The sequence below is a fragment of the Pinus tabuliformis genome, chromosome 6, assembly GCF_031772625.1.
Source record: "Pinus tabuliformis cultivar Carrire ecotype Pingquan chromosome 6, CPIR1, whole genome shotgun sequence".
NCBI classification, from domain to species: domain Eukaryota; kingdom Viridiplantae; phylum Streptophyta; class Pinopsida; order Pinales; family Pinaceae; genus Pinus; species Pinus tabuliformis.
In genome coordinates this window covers 15,253,023-15,261,137 of record NC_142292.1, presented here as the reverse complement: position 1 = coordinate 15,261,137, position 8,115 = coordinate 15,253,023, and positions in this window count along the sequence as shown.

Here is an 8,115-nt window from a genome sequence, read left to right as displayed (position 1 = left end):
TGAACCAACCACAACCGAATCAATCAATCACTTTGACAACCCATCAATCTGATTATTCAGAATGCTGTCACCAGAATACAGTAACCAAAACCCAAGCCAGAACCCAAAACACTGCATCAGCAAATAGAAGCAACTAAAACATATTTTATAAGGTATACACTACTTCCATGTGTTGAACTTGCGTGCATACGCGCTTTACTCAAAGCCAACCAACATATATATCTGCAAATATAAATTCAGAATTCTGCAGCTATTCCAGACTTTAGTTATACCCAAATCAGATCATTTATAGAATAATATATGCGTCAATATTCAAATCTAGAATATTCATGAGCAACAACACATAATGATAGTTCATTTTACGCCTTAAGTTCCCGATCCATCATTAGATCTAGTTCCTCATCATCCGTTAAGGTTCATCCTTGGTTCAGATCCAACAATGCACCATAACCCAATAACCTGCATACTAGATCTCACAATTCATCAGATTTTCGATACTTTCACACCTTAGCCTAATGATCTTCTCCTCCTTAGTTTTATGCCTTTCTCATTACCATGGACCAAAACCACTTAGGACCAATACCTTGGACCAAATACCTAGGGTCAATACCTCGGACCAGATACCTTGGACCAATACCATGGATCAAAATGCCATGGGCCAAATACTTCAGACCAAAAATTTAGTTTTCCAAGGTATACGCACTTTTCCTTTTGTGAAAGTGCGTGTGTACGTATACGTGATTGTAAAAAGTGAACCTGCGTGTATACGTAGCTTGGTCAATGGTGAACCTGCGTATACCTCTCTTTCTTCATTCTGTGAAGACTGATATGTAATTCTTTGTTGTTTACCTGCTATACTGTGATCTTTCATCTGAGTGAGTTGCCTTCTGAACTGATTCCTTGAAGCTGCCCTGCATTTCATCACATTTGTAAACACTACTGTCATGCATTCTGTCACATCTGATATCTCTTCTGTAGATTCATCTAGTTACCATATACAAGTGAGTTGTTCTGCTACAAGTGGGTTGCCATCAAGTACAACACATACATCATAATGCCAACAATCTCCCCCTTTGGACTTGATGGCAACAACCACACCAAGTCACATCACATTCTGTCACATATGATATCTCTTCTATAGATTCATCTAGTTACCATATACAAGTGAGTTGTTCTGCTACAAATGGGTTTCCATCAAGTACAACACATACATCATAATTCCAACAGTTGATTGATCATAAATTAAATTAATATTGTTGAAAATATTGAGGTAGAGAGAAAAATAGGAAGTTGAAGATATATGCCTGAAGGTTTCCCTATGTGTAGATGATTTCTGATTTCACAAAATAGAAAATTCAGATTTTTCATGTATTTGATCGATGTGAAAATTGTTGTTGAGTTGCTCCATCATTTTCAATTTATTATCAACAGATTGTGAATTAATTTAAGCATTAGACTGTGCATTGCCGACATTCTCTCGTTGATTAAATTGTTGTTGATTGCTGCTAATAGATTGTGCATTTTGTTGAAATTCTGCTTGATCAACATTATGTAAATTTGGAGCATTTCTAACATATTGATTAGCATTTGTAATTTCAATTTGTGAAGAGTCAAAGTTGTTATTTTGAGAAGATGTATCACTATCAACAAAGTTTATAATTTCTGGATCTTGATAGTTATCACAAGACAAAGACACTGAATTCCTGAACCATCCAATTAATTGGAATCGAGGAGGCAAATATTTGGGTCAAAGTTGCATTATAATTAATTTAAATATAACATAAAACATATCCAAAGTCTCACTTTCCATCCCATGCAATTCTTCTAACTGATCACCCACCTTTTCGTAGTCATATTCCTAAAATGTGTGAAGGAAAATCTTCAAAAATTCATCCCAACTATGTACAAAGGCAACTGGAAGTGACAAACACCAGTCTTTGGGTTTTCTTGTCAATGTACGAGTGAATATTCTGCAAATAATATCTTCATCAATATTGAAATTATTGCAACTTAAAAGAAATTGAAGGAGATGACTAAAAACAAATGTCTTACCATTGTATTTTACCTGATACGGGATCTTGACTGTCTTTACTAGAGTGGTTTTTGGATGAGGTCCAATAAAGCAACTACAAGGAAGTCTTTTACATAGGACCATAGTAAATAGAAAAAAATTTCAAAGATAATAATTTAGCAGACCCTCCTTCTAGTGGCAAAAATGTTGAAGGCTCGAAATTATTTGCCGCAACATTATAAGGAAGACCACACGATCGGGACCTTAAAGCAACTCCTTTTCCATTTGGAATGGTGGCTCCAACTGGTTAAACTAGATCTAGTAACCTTCTCTCTCTCTCTACTGGCTTAAAGTATGAATTTCACTTACCAATAGAGAAAAGACATCAAATCAGCCCTCTTGCTGATCAGGCAAGAAAGTGACCCTTAAGCTGATTTGGGGCTAAGCAAAACCATAACTAAATTTTTCCTCTTTGATAAGAGGACTTCCAAGAATGTAGAATTAAATCTAAATGTAAGCAAAAACAAAGAAATTCTAAGCCTATCTCGATTAAATGATCGAGATTTCAACATGCTTGGTTTATGATGAATATCTGGCTAATGAAGTAGTTTAATTAATTGATATTATAATTTACCAAACATGTTGTTTAGAGATCTATTAACAATAAATCATGAACCAATAATATGAGGAAGTAGTTCTCATAATGCCAATGGAAATTAAATCAGAATTAGATGACATATTTATGAGTAAATAGTTACTCATAAAGCCGATTTAAGCATAAGATCATAAGAGGAATTAACAACAGATCTATGAAACAAACAGATTAGATAGCTAATCTGTAAGACATGAATTCATATCTATAATAGTGCATAATATAAATCCAATTAACATAATTCTGCCATCAAAAATGAATTTTATATTAAAAATAATAGTATTTCTAATACAAATAAATTTGAACATGTTCTGTTGTTCTATTCTTTAAATCTAAACTCCTATATCTTCTCCAAAACATAAACTCTACTGCCAAAGCAGGAGCTACAACAGTGAAAAATTTGCCTCTCATACAAAGTTCAAAAGGAAAATATAAATCCCAATAATTCCTAGATCTGAGATTGATCCTCTCTACCTACAACCTGAAATCCCTATTACAATAGTGTTTTAAGGATCACAAAATTGCAGAAGGGAGAAGCCCTTTGCACATCCTACAACTCACCATTTATAATTTACAAAGATAAATTCCAAATAAGCGAGCTGTTGAAGAGTAATTAAGCTCCAACAATTTTTACTGGTACAAATTCCTTTTCTTCTATTGCTGGAGAAATTTCATTGATTGAAATATTCTTTTCCTCATCTCTTCAATTGTTTTCCCATCAAGCCCAATTAAAATTCAATTAAAATACAAATTAAAATCAAAATACCGAATTTGGAACACAAAATATCTCCAATAAAAACTTAGTTAAATAAATAAATTAAAGGAGATATGAGTTTTTCATTGATCCCTGTAAAGATGTAATTGGATGAGGAGAACATAGTCGAATGGATCTGTCTTCAACATAGGTTATGAGCAAATGAAAATATAGAAAATTAAACTTACAGAATTAATTTTATTTAACAATTCGGAGCTTGATCTTCTACTAAATTTTAGACTTATTAAATGATCAAATCTTATTAGGAAACCACTTCATAAATATTCTCCATGATTTTATCTATCCAATGAGTGGTCCTAGGCCTCATTTAGCCAAGTAAAACTCAACTTATGAGCTTCCAAAGTTGAAGTGTCAAAATTGTTAGAATTCTAGAGAATTTGTTACTAAACCAAAAAAATAAAATTTTAATTAAACATATAATACTAAATTAGACTAATAATTATTAGTTAATTAATATTAATTAAAAAATATCATATTAATTATAAATTCATTATATACCATTAAAAATAAATTTTAGTTAAAAATTAAAATGGATTAAAATTATAATTATATTATATAAAAACTATAATTAACATATAATAATCTATAATATTAATAATATATATATATATATATATATATATATATATTATAATAATAAATTTAAAACCTCATTCATGTGGCTTATATCCATGGTGGAACGAAATGAAAATGGAGGCGGAGGATTTAAAACAAAGAGGGACGTGTGAATTAAATGGTGGAGTTAACTAGGTTAAAACCAATAACGACAACATTTTATATCGAAGATGGGAAGTGTTATAATATCAGAAGTTTTTAAATGTGCACCAAATGAAAACGCCTATTTCTGATATTGGGACTTTATATTGGCTATTTTTTAAATATCGGAAAAATTTTATTAGAGATATTTTTGTTGGGACTTCTTCCATCGGGACTTTTTGCAAAAGAGTAAAGGAGGAGGTGAGGTGAAGTGGGACCCACTTTGGTAATTAAAAATCTTACAAAATGAACTACAGTCACTTTGCAATTTTGAGATTTTGGGTCTTGTAATTTCTTTTAAAATTATAAATTAGAATAAATTACCAAGATCCCGAAAGCACATTATTTTAATTGTTCTCCAATTTGGCTGGGTGATTTTGTAGGACGGTTACTAAAAAATGAAAAAAATAGTAAAAATTAACTAGGGAATAATATTTACAATCAATTACTAATTTATTTACAATAAAATAAAATAATATACTTCTACATTTTTTTAACCCAAGAGATAAAAATTATCGAACTTTGGACGAGCACCATTTGCAAACCGTATAACCAAATAAGATGAAACGAGTATTGATGAAAGATAGCGAAAAATTGAACTCAATGAAGTAATCAAAATATAAATCTGACGAAAATGAAAAAAATGATAAAATTGTAGGACACTTAACCAAAAGAAAATATTAAAAGTTGGTTTAGTGAAAAATTTATGGAAAGGGTCCCCATTATTTGAAGTAATTGAAGTAAATAAATAAAAAATGGGGGGTGTTGGTTTTTCCCTATAACATGACCAAAACCATTGAAGTCAAGTTGGAGGAAAATATGAAGATGGTTTGAAATAACTTCTAGACAGTTCCAGGATCAATATAAGAGCCAACAAATGAGAAACCTTTCCAACCTCTTTGCAACCCCATCAACACCAGTTATTCCATTTCTCTACACCAGAGGAATGAGGAAGGGGTCTACAAGATTGGAGTTCATGATAATCTAGTAGATCACCTATGTGAAAGGGTCAGTACATGTATATTGTCCCCAGCTCTCATTAATAGATGAAGTAAAATTAATGTCCCTTACAAGAATAATAGTTTTTGGGCAAAGCAGAACACTACGATATAGCAGGTTCCATAAATTTTCCCGATCCTGGAAAGGGCCATAACAATTAACTAAGACAACCTATCCATCAAGGCCCTTGAATAAATCAACCATAATAATCCCATCCAACGAGTGAAAAGGCTTTAGAGTGGCATCTTTAAGATTCCTTATAACAACAATGCCACTTGAATGCCCATCAACATCCACTCCACAGATAAACCAATTGAGGAAAATTTTCGATAAGGTGTCTCTGGATTTTGAAGTAGGAACCATAGTTTATTGGAACAAGATGATGGAAGGATAATGAACAATAACAAGTTTGCAGAGGGCATGAACTTTGGGAGGGCCCTCGACTCCTCTAATATTCATAGACATAATAATCATGGAAAACCCTTGGAGGAGGGAATATGTGCTCTAAGAGCCCTTAGAGGCTCCAAGGAGATAAGAATATTGGTAAGATGGTCTCCCTGAAGAAAATTTGCACAATCTAAAAGAAGCTTAAAATACTTTTTCTTTTGAACAGTGACATTCTGAAAGGTGGGAAATGGTGTATCTAGGGGAGAAGGGATGCGTGAGAAGAAGGAAAAGAGGGGATGACAACTACATTAAGAGAGGAAATGAGAGAGGGATCTAAAGATGCAGAGACCTATTCCGAAGAATCCCTAATAATTTACTCAGGGATGTCTACGAGGGAGGAGAAACATCGAAAATAGGGGGCCTGACCAAGGGGTCACTATGGAAGCAGGATGAGAATAGATTCAATTTTTCTACACCCTTAGAACAAAGGGTAGGGTTTTGGAAAATTGGGTTCACCATAGAACTAAAAACCATTGAAGTAGGAGTAGATAAAGAATGAGCAATACCATACAGTAAAGAAATATTATCTTCATAGGGGGAGCTAATAAGCTTATTGATTATGGAGTCAATAATTGATTGAGTGGTCTGCAAAGGAGGCAGGAGAGTAGGTGTGATAGGAGAAGTTTCCCATACCATAATGCTTAAACATTTTCTAGGAGCATCAACCCTCCCATTCTCAGAGAATTCGTCCTGAGTGGTGAGATGAAAAAAACCCCTATCCTGACCACCACAGCCACCATCGAAGCATCAGTCTCGACAATGTCATGAACAATAGATTCCACAACATTTTGAACCCCATTACATAGATAGGACATTTTTGAAAAAACTCTAGCCATAGGAGTCCACTGTAGACGTAGTTTCATTTTCAGATAATATACAACACAAGGGGAAACAAAAACAAGAGAAGGAGCCTCACATGGCACAGGAGCCCGAGCACCATTTAGAAAACCCTTTGAACCCTCTAACATGAAATTGGTATGTTGAGGAATTAAGTTTTCAACCCCATAATCATATTCCCACTAGTATACATACTATTGCAAAAAGGAAATTGGATGAGGGTTTTTTATGCCACGAGGTTTCGAAACTTGGAAATTCACATTGAGATGTCTCATTTGGTGGCAAAAAAAGCATCTGAATGGTATCTTCCAGAAATCTAGTCTCTGGATGAAATAGAAGTCCCCTACCAATATGTCCATTTTTTTGGTAGACCCTTAGCCATATCTATCTCCACAAGAACTCATAAAATAATTTTGTCAAATTCCATTAAGGATTCTTGGTTTCTCTATCTGTGTTCCTCCTATAGCTAGTTGCAATAATGGGTTTGCCACATAGTCATATAGTGGCTTGGAGATTTAATTCATATTTGGATTTGTGTATTATTGTAGAAGGTATAAGGGATGGGTTTGAAACGTAGTCATAGAATGTCTTGGACATTCAATTCACATTTTTATTTCTGTATCATATTATAAGGTATCGGGGCACTAGAAAAATCCTCTTAGAGAGCTCCCAACATTAGAGAATTTCTTATTTTTAGTTGAAATTATAAAATTAGAAGTAATGTGTTTCTTACAATTTTTGAATTTGAGTATCATACTTTTATTTAACCATTTCAATAAATATGGATTAGGATGATCATGAATTTTCAATGTAAGCTTGTTGATTAAATCTTCACAATGAGGTTGGACAACAAATATTTTGTGATGAGGTTGCCTTGTGAATCAGAATCAAATAGAGCTTCCACTTTTGTCTTCTCGCCTTAGATCTTAATATGACCATGTTGGCACACAAGGGGTAGACCCAAAGTTTGAGAGAGTTTTTCAACAAAACCAGTTCAGATATCAACCCTTTCGGCAACACCTGCAAGTAGGTGAAGTCTCTCGCAAGGCATCTAAGGGGGATTGCAAGAACCTGAATGGTTTTACAGTGATGAAGGAGATGGGGACCTTAAGCTAGAAATACTGATAGACGACATATTATTCCTTATTATTATTTAGAAAAATAAATGAAGTATACCCTAATTCTACATAGTGATTCCATCATGCATACAAATTAAAGTAACAATATTATGAAAAATAGACAAGCCGTTACACACCACGCAAGAAGATAGAATAAGACAAAATAAATCTTTTTATATCACTGTGAATCTTCTATTACAATCATGTCCATCACAACTCACCATCCTAGCAAATAATTAAACATTACAACGCAAAATTATATGTCTTTGTATATCTTAGACATATCAATTCTGTGTTTTAATTCTTTGCCTTAATTTATGTATAGATTTACATTTGGACCTAATCTAACGAAAAACCCCTTTGTATTATAATTAATACTATGGGGCATTAAACATTATTATGTGCTAGTACATACAAAATTAGCCCAATGACTTTCCTTAATCTTCCAATTTCCGCGCACTCTCCCTCTGTTGGCCTTCCTACGCGGTACTCCTCTGCGCAAATCCCCAACACTTGTTAC